Raw genomic sequence first — 19,564 nt, forward strand, 5'->3', positions numbered from 1 at the left:
AGGAAGTATTGGCATTACCTAAAATTGAACAAATAAAGTGGAAAGAAGCCATGGATAAAGTAATGAAATCCATGGTTGAACATAACATGTTCACATCTATGACATTGCCACAGGGTAGCAAAGCTGTAGGATGCAAGTAGGTATACAAGAAGAAACTACTGCCCAACAATGAGATACAATATAAAGCCAGGTTAGTGGTACAAGGTTTTTCACAGATGAAAAGTGTGCACTGTGATGAGGTATTCACGTCAACTGTAAAGAGTGAAAGCATCAGGCTGGCATAGGGTTGGCAGCGGCACAGTGTCATAAAATTTGGCATTTTGACATAACCACTGCATTCCTCAATGCTGAATTAGAGGAACAAATTTACATCTTTCAAGCACCAGGGTATGAAAGTAAAAGGCCTAACACAGTGTACAAATTGAACAAGGCCATTTGTGGGCTGAAGCAGTCAGCCAGGAATTGGAATATATATTTAGATCCTGCATTGAAGAGTCTTGGATTCAAGAGTTGCAAGGCTGATGGTTGCATATACACTGGAAAGTTAAAGGTGGGGATTGTCGGCTATTAGCATTTGTGGATGTATCACAGTAAAAGGGTTCTCAGGTATTTGAAGGGAAATGTGAACATGGATCTTCAAATAGAGGTATCTGAAGAATATTGTAATTTGATTTTATGTCTACTGCAGTCATGAAGGAAGGAGTGTCAGAATATTCATGACTGGGAAGACATGGTAATAAGGTCAGCCAATGAATAGGGATAGCAACTAAATCAGCCAATTGGGAGCTGAGACAGATTGAAGCCAGGGCGTGTATTAATCTGCAGCTTCCAATTCTGTAAAGAGAAACTGAAACCAACCAGTGTGTGTGTTAAGCTCTGCTGTACTCTGTGTGTGTTAACATGTCTGCTGATCTGAGCTGAAGAATCAACTATTGGTACTGTAAATACTTTGTGTTGTTATGAATATAAGGAAGTTAATGATTCAGTTATTTGTGTATGCTTCTGGATTTGATTTTTGAAGAAACTCTGACAGGTTATGGGCCCAGAGCACACAGAAGACTGAATTGTAATTAAGCTGAAGGACTGCCTGTGTGAGAAACAAGGCCGAGAAAAGGTTTTTGCAGGATGGCTGTTTCATTTAAGGAAAGCTCTCTGCCTCTTTTGGGACAGAAGAACTATATTATTTGGGCTGCAAAGATGGAATGTTTCCTGAAGGCTAAGGAGCTGTGGGATATTGTTGTAAATCCACAACAGGCACTCTTAGCAGCTGCAGATCAGAGGCAGCATGATAAAGCAATGGCTTATATTATCCTGAGTTTAGAGGATGAACAGTTTATCAAGGTAGCTGATTTAAATACTGTAAAGGAGGTCTGGCTGAAATAAAGAAATGTGCATGTAAGTGTGTCAGCATGCAATATAGTTCAATTATCAAGAAAATTATACCGAGCCTATTTGCAACCAGGAGAATCTGTGGAACAGCATTTTGTACAAATGCAAACTTTATTTGTGGAGTTGGAACAGCATGGATTGCAGTTTCCCGAGTCCCAGAAAGTGCTGCTAGTGTTAAATAGCCTTGCTGAAACATGGGACATTGTTTTTGCAGTTTCTGAGTACAAACCAGAGCAGGAGTTAAGTTTGGAGGCCTTAAAGGCTTATTTGATTGCGGAGGAGAACAAATGCCATTATAGAAAGAGCTATGAAGAAGAATTCCTGAGGTGGGAACCCAAGGAGCAGAGTGAAAAGAATGGAAAATTCCATAGACTGGCTGACTCCAGGGAGCCTAGCAATAGACTGGAGGTTTCCAAAGAGATAAGTAGCAGCAGAAGATATCAGATTACAGCCAGCAAAGATTGGAAAACAGAAAGCCCAACAACAGATGTGCTTTATTTGTGGTGAAACAACACATTTAAAGAAAGACTATTTGCAAAGGACAAACCATTTGCAAGGAAGAAGTTATTTGCAAGACAAGAATTATTTACAAGGGCAATTACAAGATGAACAGATTGCTGTTGCAAGAGCTAGCTGTTGCAATAGCAGAGACAAATAGTTGATTGACAGTGGGGCAAGTCAAACAATTGTTAACAATTTTAAATTGTTTTACAGGTTGGATCCAGCTGCTGGAAATACAGTAGCCTTGGCAAATGGCCAGAAGGCTAAAGTCATTGGAAGAGGCAGTGTGCAAATTCCATATTTGGAAACAAGGTTTAAGGATGTATTATGTGTGCCTGAAATGGAGTATAATTTGCTGAGTGTCTCTAGTTTAGACAAGCAAGGATTTGAAACCATATTTGCAAATGGGAGGTGTCTCATAAAGAAAAATGGGAATGTATGTTCACAGGGCATAAAAGAGGGTAATCTTTTTGTGTTGAAGGGACAAAAGGTTCAATGTGGACAAACATTTGGAAATGTACCAAAACATGATTCATATGTGCATCTCTTGCACAGGAAGCTTGGCCATGCCAGCTTCAGAGTTTTGCAAAGGATGGACCAGTTTGCAGATGGAATAAATTTAAAGGGATGTAAGGTATACTTGGACTGTGCAGTATGCAAGTCATCAAAGTCCAAAGTATTCCCAGTAAGCAAGTGTAGCACAAGGCAGACAACAAGAGCTCTAGAGCTGGTACATGCAGATTTGGTTGGATCAATGTAAGCCAGTTTGGGAGGAGCAAAGTATGCTCTGGTCATTGTAGATGACTACAGCAGGTTTGGGTTTTGCTATTTACTAAATAATAAAATAGAGGTGCTACAGAAATTTAAGCAATGGGTAAGCTTTGTGGAAAGAAGGTATAAACAGCAGGTATGTCAGTTGCAGACTGACAAAGGTTCAGAATTCATGACAAGAAGTTTTCAATAATGGCTGGGACAATAAGGAATAAAGCACAGATTCACAAATCCGTACACAGCAGCTGAGAATGGTGTTGTTGAGAGGCAGAATGGAGTCTTGCAGACAATGAAGGACTCACTGCTGGAGGATTCTGGTCTGAGCAGGTCATAATGGGGTGAAGCCATGTTGACTGCTAACTATTTAATTAATAGGCTGTGGAGTTCCTCCATAAATGATATTCCATATGCAGTGCTATATGGGAGAAAACCATCTCTGGCACATTTAAGAGTTTTTGGAAGTAATGCATGGGTGCATATTCCAAAGGCAGTTAGAAGAAAGGGACAACCAAAGGATAAAAAGCTCAGGTTTATGGGCTATGAGCCAGGTTCAAAAAGCTATTGTTTTAATGACGGGAGCAAAAAAATAGTGATTTCCAGGTTGGCTTTTTTTTGCAGAGCAAAATTGGAACAGAATTGATGCAAATTTTTGGAATGATTCACTTAGTGATGGTGATCCATTTAGTGATGGTAACTCACTTAGTGACAATAACTCACTTAGTGATGTCAGCATTCAGGGAGGAGAAACTGAAAAAGATATGAAGCAAGAAAGGGTTGAAACACAGGAACAGTCAATGCCATGCAGATCAGAGCAATGGAACAAGGGGATTCCACCTGACAAGTATTCTGCTAGTAAAGTTAAAATGTAATGTCTGGTCTGAGCCAAGAAACTATAAGGAAGTATTGGCATTACCTAAAATTGAACAAATAAAGTGGAAAGAAGCCATGGATAAAGTAATGAAATCCATGGTTGAACATAACATGTTCACATCTATGACATTGCCACAGGGTAGCAAAGCTGTAGGATGCAAGTAGGTATACAAGAAGAAACTACTGCCCAACAATGAGATACAATATAAAGCCAGGTTAGTGGTACAAGGTTTTTCACAGATGAAAAGTGTGCACTGTGATGAGGTATTCACGTCAACTGTAAAGAGTGAAAGCATCAGGCTGGCATAGGGTTGGCAGCGGCACAGTGTCATAAAATTTGGCATTTTGACATAACCACTGCATTCCTCAATGCTGAATTAGAGGAACAAATTTACATCTTTCAAGCACCAGGGTATGAAAGTAAAAGGCCTAACACAGTGTACAAATTGAACAAGGCCATTTGTGGGCTGAAGCAGTCAGCCAGGAATTGGAATATATATTTAGATCCTGCATTGAAGAGTCTTGGATTCAAGAGTTGCAAGGCTGATGGTTGCATATACACTGGAAAGTTAAAAGGTGGGGATTGTCGGCTATTAGCATTTGTGGATGTATCACAGTAAAAGGGTTCTCAGGTATTTGAAGGGAAATGTGAACATGGATCTTCAAATAGAGGTATCTGAAGAATATTGTAATTTGATTTTATGTCTACTGCAGTCATGAAGGAAGGAGTGTCAGAATATTCATGACTGGGAAGACATGGTAATAAGGTCAGCCAATGAATAGGGATAGCAACTAAGTCAGCCAATTGGGAGCTGAGACAGACTGAAGCCAGGGCGTGTATTAATCTGCAGCTTCCAATTCTGTAAAGAGAAACTAAAACCAACCAGCGTGTGTGTTAAGCTCTGCTGTACTCTGTGTGCATGAACATGTCTGCTGATCTGAGCTGAAGAATCAATTATTGGTATTGTAAATACTTTATGTGTTATTATGAATATAAAATGATTCAGTTATCTGTGTGTGTTTCTGGATTTGATTTTTGCAAGAAATTCTGACATGTAATAATAATATTTAATTTGATCAGTTTTGTTTGTATTGGAATGTATGGCGCCCAGGTGCCACATTGCTCACGCATTAATTTGACATTTTTATAAAAAATAAAAAACTTTTTAAAAAAAACAAACAATAGCAATTGTGAGAGAGATCTAGGTGTCCTAGTAGACCCACATAAGCATGAGCCAGCAGTGTGCTGCAACTGCCAAAAAAGTTAATGCACTAATGCAGCCCTAGTTACATCAACAGAGGGACAGAATCAAGATCATGTGAAATGTTAGTGCAATGGTGAGACCTTACTTGGAATGCTGCATCCACTTCTGGTTACCATGATACAAAAAAGATGTTGGGATTCTAGAAAGAGCACAGAGAAGAGCAACAAAATTGATAAGAGGTCTGGAGGCTAAATCATATGATGAATGGTCGAGGGAATTAGGTATGTCTAGTCTTATAAAGAGAAGGACTAGGGATGATATGATAGCAGTCTTTGAGTACTTGAAGGGCTGCCCCAGAGAAGGTGAAGTTTGACCTATTCTCCAAAGCATCTGGGGGCAGAACAAGAAGATCATTAAAGAGCGATCTAACTTAGACCTAAACAGATTAATTTCCAATTAATCAGTAGTACAGCTTGCCTCTGGAAGTTGTGGATGCTCCATAACTGGAGGTTTTCATGAAGATACTGGCAGCCATTTATCCAGAATGGTATAGGATCTCCTACTTGAGCAGGGGGTTGGACTAGAAGACCTTCAAAGTCTTTTCCAACCCTGTTATTCTATATTCTGTACCACTAACTAAGGATGATAAAAATCACAATCCAATATCATGTACTGAACCCAGCAGAGTAGCCTTTGTAGATAGTGGATTGGAAGGAAGAATGGTTTACAAGAAGAATGCAACTGAATACTGAATGTTACTGTAAGTGTGAGACCACAGCTTAGAGTTAAGGAGATAGAAGGGTGAGTTAAGGATAAGAAAGATAAATTAACTTATCAGTTAAGTATGAGAAGCAAAATGTCTTCAAAGAAAAACAAAGTTCAATTGCCTCTTGAAAAAAGCACCTTTGGGACAGTTAAAGAGATAATTATTTTCTACTCAAGTCTCCAGATACACTTTTAAGGGGTAATACATAAACTATCTTGACTGGGAATTAAAAAAAATAAATGCCAAGTCTTTCTATCATACCCAGAAAACTGAATGCGTGTATTACTGCAAGTCACCAATAAAACCTAAACTGAAAGTGATTTTCTTTGTATCTTACGTATACATGTGATAGGGCTGTCTGGGATGGGCAGCAGAATGGAGAAATAGCAAGAAAAGGGTTAAGACTTCTCTTACACTTGCTTTTCAAACTCTTTCCTCCCTCAAAATATTTTTCATGAATAAAATGTTTGCATTCTTAGATGTACTGATGTACCTTTAATTTAATTCAGAGGTTTCTTACAGCAAAGAACAACCTACGGTAGTAAGAGCAGCAGCAGTATACTCCACTATCAGAAAGGACACTCTGACTTTGTATATTAGCCATAGTTTGCTTAACTAAGATTTCTTGAAGCACAATCATTTTTGATGTATGAATTCAACATGAAGTTTTATTACAGTTTAGTCCATCTTTTAAGACCTATTGTGCTTTTAAAACTTGGAAAAAAGGACTGGAATGGGGAGTGAGGAGGGTTATATAGGAATGGGGAGTAGGTGAACAGTATGACATATGGTTAAAATTCAATTTTAATATTATATAGTTAGTCTCATATTTGTGACATCAGAGCTTTCATGGTATTAGGGGAAAAAATCCTCTTAGAATAAATTCAACAGTGTTATGTAAAACCTTACTGGGAACTATGACATTCAGGGAGATAATTTCATGTTGCAGTTTATAGCGATAAATGCCAGAAAAATTAAGACACAAAGACTAATAGAAGATAATATTCTCAGAAATTGTGGAATTCTCAGTGTTCTCTGAACTTGGTTGTTTGCTTGCAAATATTTCATTAGTCAACTAGTGCTTGTTGGATAATGAAACAATTGCAAACAACCAAGCTCCTAGACCACCAAGAATTCCACACAAGGACTAACAAATGTTCATAATGTAACTAAGAAGAGCCACTGAAAGAGAACACAACACACATTATAGCCTATTTTTTCATCAACTTTCATTCTTGCAAGCTAATTCCCCATTGATCAAATTGGTTTTCTACTGCTCTTCATACTTTCTCCTGTTCCGTTTTAATGTATCAAAAATTCACCCTAGAACCATACAGTTTCCAGCATTACGTTAGGTTTTTGGTGTTTAAAACCTCACATCAGCACCCTACTCCCATTTGATCAAGTTGCATTGCTGCTCTTCTAGTGAATGACACTAAGTCAAAAACTACAGAAGTATTGGATGACATATACAGTGTCAAGTGCAATTATTGTTACAAATGCTCTGAAGGAGCTTAGGTTAACAACCAAAATAACCTTGATATTAATTAACTATTCAAATGTGCTTTTTTTATTTACACTCATGATAAAAAGTAAAGGTAAAGGTTCCCCTCGCACAAAAGTGCTAGTCGTTGCCGACTCTAGGGGGCAGTGCTCATCTCCATTTCAAAGCCGAAAAGCCAGCGCTGTCCGAAGACGTCTCCGTGGTCATGTGGCCGGCATGACTCAATGCCAAAGGCGGATGGAACGCTGTTACCTTCCCACCAAAGTGGTCCCTATTTTTTCTACTTGCATTTTTACATGCTTTCGAAACTGCTAGGTTGGCAGAAGCTGGGACAAGTAACGGGAGCTCACCCCGTTACATGGCAGCACTAGGGATTCGAACCGCTGAGCTGTTGACCTTTCAATCAAAAAGCTCAACGACCTAGCCCCTGAGCCACCGCGTCCTTACACTCATGATAGTAAGCAACTATTATTCTACAATAAAACAGGCAGTATTTTTCATTGCTGAACAGAACACAGAGTGAACTGCAGAGAAACAGTAGCAAGATTGTGTTGTTACTTTTTAGGCTTTGTAACAAAGATTATGCTATAAAGATTTGATTTAAGTATCAAGAAGAATAAATATTTGTTTGTTACAATCATTTGTTGCCCTGAGTTGCCCTGTTCACAACAGCAGTCACCAACCGGTGGTCCACAAAAATTTTTTGGTGGTCCGTGGAGAAATCTTCGTATTTTTGCCGGTGCACCCTGGTGGAGGAGTGCGGCGCAAGCAGGCCGAAGCAGCGATTGCGATGGCTGGAAGCTGTGGGAGCGAAGCACTACTTGCACTTGCGCAGCATCAGCATTCCGCCTCGGTATATTTGCCCAGTTGGTGGCGCAAAGCAGCCCTCGTCTCCTGCCGCTAGGGACTCGGAGCTGTAAATGGCAACTGGTCCAGGGAGTAGCAAGATTTTGCGCTCTATTGCGAACGCCAGATTGGCCCTCTGCAAGCTCTCGTCTCTTTTTTTTTTAAACAAGTTTTTATTGATTTTTTAATTTCTCCCCTTCCCCACACACACATAGTTTATGAGCAGAGTATCATATCATATCTTATACAATTTAACATATCCAAATACATTTTACTTAGTTACAATTTCTGCCAGAATATTCTTTTTCCATATTTTAATCATGTCTTAATATTTCCATGCTCATTTATATAAATCACATCTTTTGCCCTTGAGTTCTAATTTCTCCATTTTTATTAATATTTATTCTCTTTTATTATTTTTTAGCTATTTCAATTTTTATTCTGATATATTCAACATGTTTGGGGTTGTCTTTCTTCCATTTCATCTTTTCCATTTTACAGCAATCTTTCTTCTCATTCCTCTCCTTCCTTTCTTTTCTTCTTCCTACTTTCTTCTCTCCTCTCCTACTCCTTCTCTACTTCCCCTTCCTTTCTCCCCCTCCTCCATTCTTTCTCCCTATCTAACAGTCTCTCCTACTCTTATTTCCCCTCCCTTTCTTCCTCTCCTCTTCCCTTTCTTCTTTCTCTCTCCCTCCTTCTCCCTTTCCATCTTCCTCCTTCTTCTTATCTCTCTCTATTGCTGTATTCATTTTCATTTCAATATTTTTAACTATGGGGTCCAGATAACCCCAATTTTCCCATTTGTTGAGTATATTTCTCAGAATTCTCCTCATATGTTTAATTATTAACATTGTCTTATCTTATTCCATTTTTACCTTACAACCTTTTAATTAATACAACCTTCCACCCAGGGATGAAATCTAAAAATTGTCCCTACTGGTTCTGTGGGCGTGGCTTAATTGGTGGGCGTGGCTTGGTGGTCAGATGACTGGGTGGCCGTGGCCAATAACAATAAATAATAAAAATAATAAACAAAGTATAAAAAACAATAAGAGGTACCAAAAACCAACTTTCACACTTTACACACACACAACACAACACAACACAACTGACTCACACACAATGTAAAAGCAGCTGCACTTCACACTTCACACAGCCACAAAAAGCTCAAAAACCAACTTTCACACTTTACACACACACAACTCACACACACACACACACACAATACCACATACAGCTTTCTGAGATTTTGTGTGTTTGTGTAGTTAGAGTGAAACACTACAGAAACACACCAAATCTCAGAAAGCTGCACTAATATTTTATTTTTTTATTTTATTTTATTTTATTGTGGACTTCAATTCCCAGAGTTCCTCAGCCAGACAGCATTAATCACTCAGTGGTGAAATAGATTACCTAAGTTTAGATTAGTTCTGTCTTGTGCTAAAAGCAAAACTGGGGCTTTCCAGCTGTGAGCAGAGCCATGAGGTCGATCAGTAATCAGGTAAGTGGCTTAGACTCTATTAAAAGGAGTTTTTCTACATGTTTTCTACAGAAAACATGTTTTTTAAGGTTCTGCTGATGAGGAATTCAGGTGAGATCCCGAGAGTAGCCTTTAATTTTAATTTTAATTTTTAAGTTTAAAGGCTGCCGATCCCAGCTGAGGGGCGGGAGCCTCAAAGGCGTTTTTTTACTTTTAAAGGCCTGTTTTGGCTGAAGCAAAAACGGCTTTTAAAAGTAAAAAAAAACAAAAAACCTCTGCAGATGGTGCAGCTCAGCAGAGGCAGGGAGGGCGGGGCCAGGGATTTTTGCTACCGGTCCTCCAAACCAGCAGCCGCCATCGCTACTGGATCGCGCGATCCCGTCCGATCCGGGAGCATTTCACCCCTGTGTTGTGAGCCAGGTTCCTGGACCCGGACTCCTGGACTCGGATGATTCAGAAAGTGAGGGAGAAGACCTGGCAAGCCCTGCTTCTTTTGGGCCCTCTCCCTCTCTGGCACCCACTCAAAGGGAGGAGGAGAGGCCGGCAAGGCCTGATTCTCTTGAGCCTTCTTCTGATTTGGCAACGCCCCAAGAACAGTTTTGGAGTGATGCAAGACTGCGCAGACATGACCGGCGCGCGCAGCAGAAGCAGCGTTGGGATAAGGCCAAAGAATGATGGTCATGCAGTGACATCTGCAGAGACTATAAATAGGAGGCGGGACTTCCTGGTTTTTTGTCTTGGACAAAGCAATGAATTTGCGTGGGCAAACTGTATCAATGGAGGGAAGAATATATTTGTGAGTAATTCTGGCCTTATCTATAATTTCCTCGTTATCTCCAGACACTTGGCAGGCCCGTGGGTAGATGTGGCCAGGACATTTATCTATGTAAATAAAGAAAAAGAGGAGGCCTTTGACGGACTCTTTCTTGGGAGTATTAGGGGAGGGAAACAGAACATTTTGTCCAAGACCCCGACTAAACCATCTTCCACCAAAGATGGACCAGCAGCAGGTACAGCAGCAGTTACAGCAGCTACAAGCGGCTAATCAACAGCTCCAGCAGCAAGTGGCTCACTTGCCAGGCCAACTTGCTGCCGGGAATGTGCCTGCAGCCCCCCCCCCGTCCTCCCACTCCTCCTCCTCGTCGCAAGTGCCCGATAACGGTGCCGGATAAGTTTTCTGGGCAGCCTGAGATGTTCCCGACCTTCTTGGGACAGTGCCAGCTCTACATGGCTATGCGGCCAGAGGATTTCCCAGACGACCGGGCTAAGGTGGCCTTCGTGATTAACCTTCTTTCCGGTTTGGCTGCTCGATGGGCCACGCCCCTCTTGCTCCAGGACAGCCCCCTGCTGGCGGACCAACAGTGTTTTTGGCAGCACCTGCGCATCATGTACGAGGGCCCCGTTCAGATGCTGACGGCAACCAGGTGCCTTAAGGAACTCCGTCAAGGGAAACGCCCCCTGCAGTAGTACATCGCCAAATTTCGTCTTTTGTGCCAGGACTCTGACTGGAATGATGCAGCGCTGGTGGACGCATTCCAGGAGGGACTCTCAGAAGAATTGCAAGACGAGCTGGCCCGGGTGGAGGCGCCGCAGACCCTCGACAACTTGGTGCCCCTTTGTCTCCGCCTCGACGCCCGTCTGCAACGGAGACCATCCCGTTGCACCCCCCGGGACCCGCCGTCGACATCTGCACCCCCACTTCCTGCGCCACCAGCACCCCGGGTCGCCCCACATTTTGTAACCGCTGTGGAAGAGCCATGGAGTTGGGAGCGGCCAGACCTCGCCTGACAGCCCAGGAATGGAACCAGAGGTGCCAAGGGGGATTGTGCCTGTACTGTGGGGAGCCCGGCCACTTCGCCGCTTCTTGCCCCAGAAAGCGAAGTGGGGCACGCACGCCGGTCCCCAAATCACAGCGTGACCAATCGGGAAATGGAGTAGGCCTGACCTTGGGGAAACCCTAGGTCAGGCAGGTACTAAGCCCCCACTGGACGTTGCGGAAGTACACTCTGGGCCCCCTCGGCATCTGATTCTGGACACATGGATATGGTTGGGGAACCAGTCGGATGGGCTCCAGGCGCATGCGCTGGTGGACTCAGGGGCCACAACAAACTTTATGGATCAGGCCTTTGTGACCCAGTTTGCGGTCCCTGTGGTTCCGGTGGACCCTCCGATGCGGATAGAGACAATTGATGGACGAGAACTGGTGTCTGGCCCCATTAAATTCACCACCCAGCCTTTGCGCCTGGCTATTGGGGACCATGAGGAGGCGATCCAGTTTTATGTCATGGCGGACCTTCATTTTCCCTTGGTCCTTGGTTTGGCCTGGCTTCGAACCCATGATCCTCAGGTGGCCTGGTCGCGGAACGCCATCTCTTTCCCGAGTCTGCATTGCGTCGACCACATCCGCCACACCTGTGCCGGCCAGAACGTCCACACCGCTGCCATCACCTTGCCTCCTGAGCTGACAGACTTCGCCGACGTGTTCAGCGAGAAGGAGGCGGACCGACTACCCCTGCATCAGCCCTACGATTGCCCCGTGGACCTTCTGCCCAACGCACCACTGCCTGTGGGACGCCTGTATTCCATGTCGGAGCCCGAGTTGGCCGCCCTCAGGGACTTCCTGGACAAAAATCTGGCCCGAGGGTTCATCCGGCCTTCAAAGTCCCTTCTCTTGGCCCCAGTCCTCTTCGTGAAGAAGAAGACAGGGGACTTGCACCTGTGCTGTGATTACCGCCGGCTAAACGCCATTATGGTGCGGAATCGCTACCCCCTGCCGCTCATCCCGGAGCTGCTGGAGAGGTTGCGGGAGGCCACGATCTTCACCAAGCTCGATATCCGGGGGGCCTACAACCTGGTGCGGATGCGAGAAGGAGACGAATGGAAAACGGCATTCGGCACCCAATACGGACACTACGAATACACTGTCATGCCATTTGGGTTGACCAATGCTCCCGCCGTTTTCCAGCACTTCATGAATGACGTGTTCCGAGACATGTTGGATCGGTTCATGGTGATCTACCTGTATGACATCCTGATTTACTCCCAGTCCAGGGAAAGCCACCTTCGGCACGTCGGTCTGGTTCTGCAACGCTTGCGGGAGCAACAACTCAATGCAAAGCTGGAGAAATGCGTCTTCTTCCGGACTTCCATAGAATTCCTCGGGCATATCATCTCGCCCGAGGGCATAGCCATGGACCCACGCAAAGTAGAAGCTTTGTGTAGCTGGGAAGCCCCTCATCGGGTGAAGGATGTTCAGCGCCTGCTGGGCTTCGCCAACTACTACCGGACCTTCATCCCGAGCTTCGCCACACTGACGGCTCCACTTACCCAGCTCCTCAGGAAGAAGGTCGTGTTCCGGTGGGGTCCCCCGCAGCAAGAAGCATTCACAGCCCTCAAGAAAGCCTTCGTCACGGAACCCGTCCTGAGGCATCCCGACCCGCTCCGGCCTTTTGTGGTGGAGACGGATGCGTCCAATGTGGCTCTGGGAGCGGTGCTGCTACAGGCTCCGACGAATGGCGGCACACTTTTTCCCTGCGCTTACTACTCCCGGAAACTCAATCCTTCCGAGCGCAACTACACCATCTGGGGAAAAAAGTTGCTGGCTATCAAAGCTGCATTCGAGGCTTGGCGACACCATCTGGAGGGGGCCCGACATCAGGTGGAGGTCCGAACGGACCATCGGAATCTCGAGCACCTCACCACAGCTGGGAAGTTGAACCAGCGGCAGATCCGGTGGTTGTTGTTGTTTGCCCGGTTCAACTTCCGCGTGACCTACATTCCCAGCGGTCAACACCGGAGGACGGATGCCCTGTCCCGCAAGCCAGAGTACCTCTGCGCCAAGGACCCCCTTCCTCCACGGACGGTGCTGCCGGCAGAAGCCTTGGCCACAGCACGGGAACCAGTGGACTTGCGGGCCCAGGTGCGAGAGGCGCAGTGCCAGGACACCTGGTCGCAACAAAGGAGAGTGGAGGTGGGCCCCGTGTCTCCTTGGACCTTGGAGGAGGACTTACTCAAGTTTCGGGGGCGATTATTTGTGCCCACAGGACGACTCCGAGCCCTCGTCATGACCCAGTGCCACGACAACCCTGCAGCAGGTCATTTTGGGTTCTTCAAGACCCTCCACCTGGTGACATGGACCTTTTGGTGGCCCCGAGTGCGGCATGATGTACATGCCTACGTGACATCCTGCGTACCGTGCTGGCAAGCCAAGGCCGCCACGGGGGCCCCTCCCGGGCTCCTCCAGCCCTTGCCGCCACCCGACAGGCCCTGGGGGGCGATCTCCATGGACTTCCTGATGGACCTGCCGCCGTCCTCTGGGTTCACCATGGTGCTGATGGTGGTGAACATGCTCACCAAGATGGCACACTTCATCCCATGCCGCGGACTACCCACAGCTGCAAAAATGGCCCGTCTCTTTCTGTAGCACATCTTCCGCCTACATGGTCTACCGGACAGGGTGGTTTCGGACCGCAGAGTTCAGTTCACAGCTCGGTTCTGGAAGAGCCTGATGGCTGCGTTGGAGGTGCAGGTGTGTCTGTCGTCATCGCACCATCCGGAGACCGACGGGGGTACAGAGAAGGTCATCGGTATACTGGAACAGTATCTCCGTTGCTTCATCAACCAGCAACAGGACAACTGGGCCGACTACCTGTCCCTGGCGGAGTTTGCTTTTAACAACTCTCAGCACACCTCTACTCAAATGAACCCGTTCTTTGCCAATGTGGGGTACCATCCGCGGCTCTTCCCTCTGGCACCACCGGACTCTCCTGTTCCCAAAACGCAGACCTTCCTGACAGAATTGCATGCGGTCCAACAGTTAGTACGTCAGCAGCTGGATCGGGCAAAGGAGGACTACAAACGGTCCGCCGACCGCTCCTGACGGGCAATGCCCCCGCTGGCGGTTGGAGACCGGGTGTGGCTCTCCACCAAACACCTCCCGTCCGACCGCCCGGTAAAGAAGTTGGACCATCGATTCATCGGCCCATTCCCTGTTGAGGCAGTCATCAACCCAGTAGCCTACCGACTGACCCTGCCACGATCCATGCGGATCCACCCCGTCTTTCACTGGTCCCTTCTGGTTCCTGAGGCCACACCGAGTCCCCTTCGGTGCCCAACAGCACCCGTCACTGTCGCCGAGGACGGGTCGGAGGAATACGAAGTCCACAGCGTACGAGACTCCCGCTGGCTGAAGGGTCGTTTCCAATATTTGATCGCGTGGAAGGGATACGGGACTGATTTCTCCTGGGTAGATGCCTCCGACGTTCATGCCCCTGACCTGGTGTAGGCCTTCCATGAGCAGAACCCAGCCTGACCGCATCCCGATCGTCAGCCCCGGGGGAAAGGCCCTGTGGTGAGGGATAGTGTTGTGACCCAGGTTCCTGGACCCGGACTCCTGTACTCGGATGATTCAGAAAGTGAGAGAGAAGACCTGGCAAGCCCTGCTTCTTTTGGGCCCAATCCCTCTCTGGCACCCACTCAAAGGGAGGAGGAGGGGCCGGCAAGGCCTGATTCTCTTGAGCCTTCTTCTGATTTGGCAACGCCCCAGGAACAGTTTTGGAGTGATGCAAGACTGCGCAGACGTGACCGGCGCGTGCAGCAGAAGCAGCGTTGGGATAAGGCCAAGGAATGATGGTCATGCAGTGACATCTGCAGAGACTATAAATAGGAGGCGGGACTTCCTGGTTTTTTGTCTTGGACAAAGCAATGAATTTGCGCAGGCAAACTGTATCAATGGAGGGAAGAATATATTTGTGAGTAATTCTGGCCTTATCTATAATTTCCTCGTTATCTCCAGAAACTTGGCAGGCCCGTGGGTAGACGTGGCCAGGACATTTATCTATGTAAATAAAGAAGAGGAGGCCTTTGACGGACTCTTTCTTGGGAGTATTGGGGGAGGGAAACAGAACACCCTGCTTCCACCTCTTGTTTTCTTTAAATTCTTATTCACAGTTCAATAATTATTTTTCTCTTCCAGTAGGATACATCATTTACTAACATTTCAATTTTATTCCATTTTACATTTCAGTTTCAATTGTTTTCACTTATAAACCATACTGTCTTTCACATTTCATCTGCTGGGCTATTTTTCTTAAACAATATACTTCTTCCTTTTTTTACTTCTTTTAAATTTTATTTATTTATCAGGGTTCCAAGGAACACCCCCAACAAAATAAGGCTCTGAGGCTTGAGGTTCCTCAAAGTTCCAATTTATTAGAGATGTCATGTTGGCACAGCTGGGAAACCCCGAAACTGAAAGCTTCCAGGTTTTCCACACCCAGTTGACAGTTCACATCCCTGCCCCACACCCACAAGTTCATCACATTGTCCAATCAACTTTTCACACTCAATTGGATACAATCTTCAGGCAGTCTCCATCAGATACAGGATGTCCTTGAATGTGGAATTTTGTTATGACTAACTTTCTACTGCTCCAACAACAACCCCCTCCCAACTTCCCCAGCTAAAATATGTGGCAGTTAAGAAGCAAAACGAAAATTGCCTTCCAAAACTGACATTTATATCTTAGTTTCAATTAATTTCTTTATTCTTTTCTATATTTAAAATATATTTCTTTACCATCCACTATAATTCTCTCTCATTCCATGCATCCTCAGACAGTAAAACATATATCCCATTGTATCTTTCACATTTCATCTACTTCTCCATTTTGCATTAAACAGCAAAATGTTCTTTTTTGCGTTTTACATTCTTACATTTCACCTTTTTTACTTATTTCTTCTAATTTACATTTTACCTAAAATTTCTATAACTATTTTAATTTCTTTTCTGCTATTCATTTTTCTTCTTTTAACCATTTTTTTGGTCTCTCCAAAATTCCATTTCTTAGTATTTTTCTCCCTTTCTTCCATTCTCTTATCTTCTTCTTCTTCTCTTTCTTGTATCTTCCTTTCCACCCCCTTTCTCTAATTTTTATTCTTTTGATTTTCCCCCTTAATCTTTCCCCATTTCCTCCTCTTCTCTTTAGTCTGTCACTGCCAATCCCAGTGTAATCATCTATTATTTTTACTCTTTTAATTTTTCCCCTCAATCTTGTTCCATTTCCTTCTTTTCTTTTTTGAAATATCCTTCCCCCTCTCCATTTCTATTCTATCACTGTCAATCCCAGTGTAATCATCTATGTTTTTATCTTCAATTATTTCCTTTTCAGCATTGTATTCTTGTTCCTCTTGTTTCTCCCTCATAACTTCTTCATCCTTTTGTTTTTTTACTTTTTAGCCACTTCTCTGCTTCTTTATTTCCCTTAAACGATTCTCACACCATTTGAAGTATCTCCCTTAATTCCTCATACTCATCTTCCCAACTCTCCATGTTCTCAATTTAAGGAGAAAGGATTTTTAAGTTTATTATTTTAACTTATATAAAGTTCAAATTCAAGTCCAAATATTGTCTCTTTTTTTCTTTTCTATTTCCAAATAATGTCCAGTTCAGATGTTTCTTTAAGCTGTTCCAATTTAAATCTTTGATCTTTCCATTCCTTTTTTGAAGTTGTACTGCAGCTGTTTAAACAAACACTCCTCCAGTCTTTCCCACAGTAGCCTAAGCAATGCGATGCTATTCTTTCCTCCAGCCGATATCTCTCTCCAGTTCACAAACCCCGGCAACAAAATGTCACTTGTTAATCCACAAAGATAATTACTTTGTCTTCCTCAATTAAGTCCTTTTATTAGTAAAAGATGCTTTTCCTCAATTTCCTTCTCCTTTTAATATTTTTAATTTCTTCCAAATCCAGTTTTAAATCCAGATGGAAAGTTATTTCTTTTAGGGCTTTAGTCTTAGAATTCCTCTTTGCTTTTTGTTTTCCTTAAATTTCTTTGTGCCAATTAGCTAATTTCAAGTTGGAACTTCTTTTGAGCTTTAAAAAATGTTATTCTTTCCTGTGAGTTGGCTAATCACTCACCTGGTAACAATACTCTGTTCAATCACTGCTCCTGCTCGATTCTTTAGTGTGGCCACCCCGGCTTTTGACAGCTCCTAATGGCTGTCTTTCCTCGCTGCTGGGTCAGAGGCTAATGCCGGTGCTCCAGGGAATTTGCAGTTTCCCTGTTCTCACCGGCCATTGCCTCCCTTCTTCGATGTCTCTACAGGACAGCTATGATCCATTAAGGACCCCCAAATTGGCTGGAATTTCAGCGTTTTCCCCGGAGCACCGGGATCCACGCTGTCCCGCCGCGACGCTGGCCATGTCTCTGCAAGCTCTCGTCTCTTGAGGAGCACTCGCTGAAGCGGCTCGAGAAACTTCGGCTGGGCTCCTTGAGAGACGAGAGCTTGCAGGAGGCCAATCTGGCATCTGCAATGGAGAGCCAAACCCTGACCAGATGCCGTTTACAGCTCCGAGTCCCAAGCAGCAGGAGATGAGGGCTGCTCTGCTCCACCAGTGGGCACAAATATACCGAGGCAGAATGCTGATGCCGCACAAAATGAAATAGAGAAAAAGAGACAGAACAAAAGAGAGAGAATGAGAAAGTGAATGAGAGAATCAAAGAGAGAATCAGAGAGAATCAGAATGACAGAGAATGAGAGACAGAGAAAGAGACAGAGAATCAGAGAAAATATGAGAGAGAGACAGAATAAAAGAGAATCAGAGAGAGAGAAAAAATCAGAATGAGAGAGAGAGGGGGAGAGAGAGAAAGGGAGAATGAGAAAGAGTGGGGGAGAGAGAGAGAAAGAGTGAGAGAAAGAGAGAGAGAGTGAGAGAAAGAGAGAGAGAGAGAGAGAGAATGAGAGAGAAAGAGTGGGGGAGAGAAAGAGACAAGGGGAGAGAGAATGAGAGAGAATGAGTGGGAGAGAGAAGGGGAGAGAGAAAGAGTGTGTGTGAGAGAGAATGAGAATGAGAGAGAAAGAGTGGGAGAGAGAAGAGAGAAGGAGAGAGAATGAGAGAGAAAGAGTGGGAGAGAGAAGGGGGGGAGAGAGAGAAAGAGAAAGAGTGGGAGAGAGAGAGAAAGAGAGAGGGGGAGAGAGATGAGAGAATGAAAGGGAGAGAAAGAAAGAGAAAGAGGGAGAGAGGGAGAGTGCCTGAAGGACCCCATCCCATCATTGGGAGTCCAGGCGCTTCAGCAAGCAGTGTGCTGGATTCATATTAGTGGTTCGTGGGATTTAAAATTATGAACTTGGTCCAAAAGGTCCAATTTAAAATTATGAACTTGGTCCAAAAGGTCCAAAAGGTTGGAGTCCCTGGTCTAAAATACAACAGAAGTCTGTGGCTGCATATTAATGAAATAACTATTACCGTGTTTCTCCAAAAAGACGACCCACCTTGAAAAGAAGCCCTATCATGTTTTTAAGCGTATGTGATAAAATTAAGCCCCACCCACAAAATTAGCCCTAATTAAGACCCTGCCCACCCTGTGGTGCAGGGGGTGGGGAGAGGCACACAGGTAAAAAATAAGCTAGGGTGGGGATGGGGGGGGGGTAGAGCTGCCCTACTTAACAGGCCTCACACACCCTGACACCTGCTTTGCCTTCTGCGGCCGTTTGCCGCCACTTGCACGCATCATCCTGGCCTCTGTTTCACCTTAAGATTTATTTATTTATTTTATTTTATTTTATTTATTTATTCAATTTTTATACCGCCCTTCTCCCGAAGGACTCAGGGCTGTGTACAGCCAAGTAAAACAAACAATATAATATACAATTAAAATACGAATTAAAAAACTTATTACATAATTGGCCTAAAACTTTGGAACATAAACTAAAACCCACTAAAAATTACTAGTAAAAAATTTAAAACCAATAAAATTTAAGCCCAATAAAATTTAAGCCCAATAAAATTTAAGCCAGCCCCGCGCGAATAAATATGTTTTTAATTCGCGGCGGAAGGTCCGAAGGTCAGGTATTTGGCGTAAACCCGGGGGAATCTCGTTCCAGAGGGTAGGAGCCCCCACAGAGAAGGATCTACCCCTGGGGGCCGCCAGCCGACATTGCTTGGCGGACGGCACCCTGAGAAGTCCCTCTCTGTGTGAGCGTATGGGTCGGTGGGAAGCATGAGGTAACAGCAGGCGGTCCCGTAAGTACCCAGGCCCTAAGCCATGGAGCGCTTTAAAGGTAGTAACCAACACCTTAAAGTGCACCCAGGAGACCACAGGTAGCCAGTGCAGTCTGCGCAGGAGTGGTGTTACGTGGGAGCTACGTGAAGCTCCCTCTATCACCCGCGCAGCTGCATTCTGAACAATCCGGAACTCTGTTATCGGTTGCAGATGCCTTCTGACAGGCAT

The 19,564-nt window shown here is 44.7% G+C and overlaps 1 protein-coding gene across 2 annotated transcripts in view; it reads right to left on the reverse strand.

Moving 5' to 3' along the window:
* LOC131194642 (mitotic-spindle organizing protein 2A-like) overlaps window positions 1–19,564 on the reverse strand; it is a 62,089-nt gene that overhangs the window by 19,822 nt on the left and 22,703 nt on the right. The window lies entirely within an intron of this gene.

Source organism: Ahaetulla prasina, chromosome 3, assembly GCF_028640845.1.
Source record: "Ahaetulla prasina isolate Xishuangbanna chromosome 3, ASM2864084v1, whole genome shotgun sequence".
NCBI classification, from domain to species: Eukaryota; Metazoa; Chordata; class Lepidosauria; order Squamata; family Colubridae; genus Ahaetulla; species Ahaetulla prasina.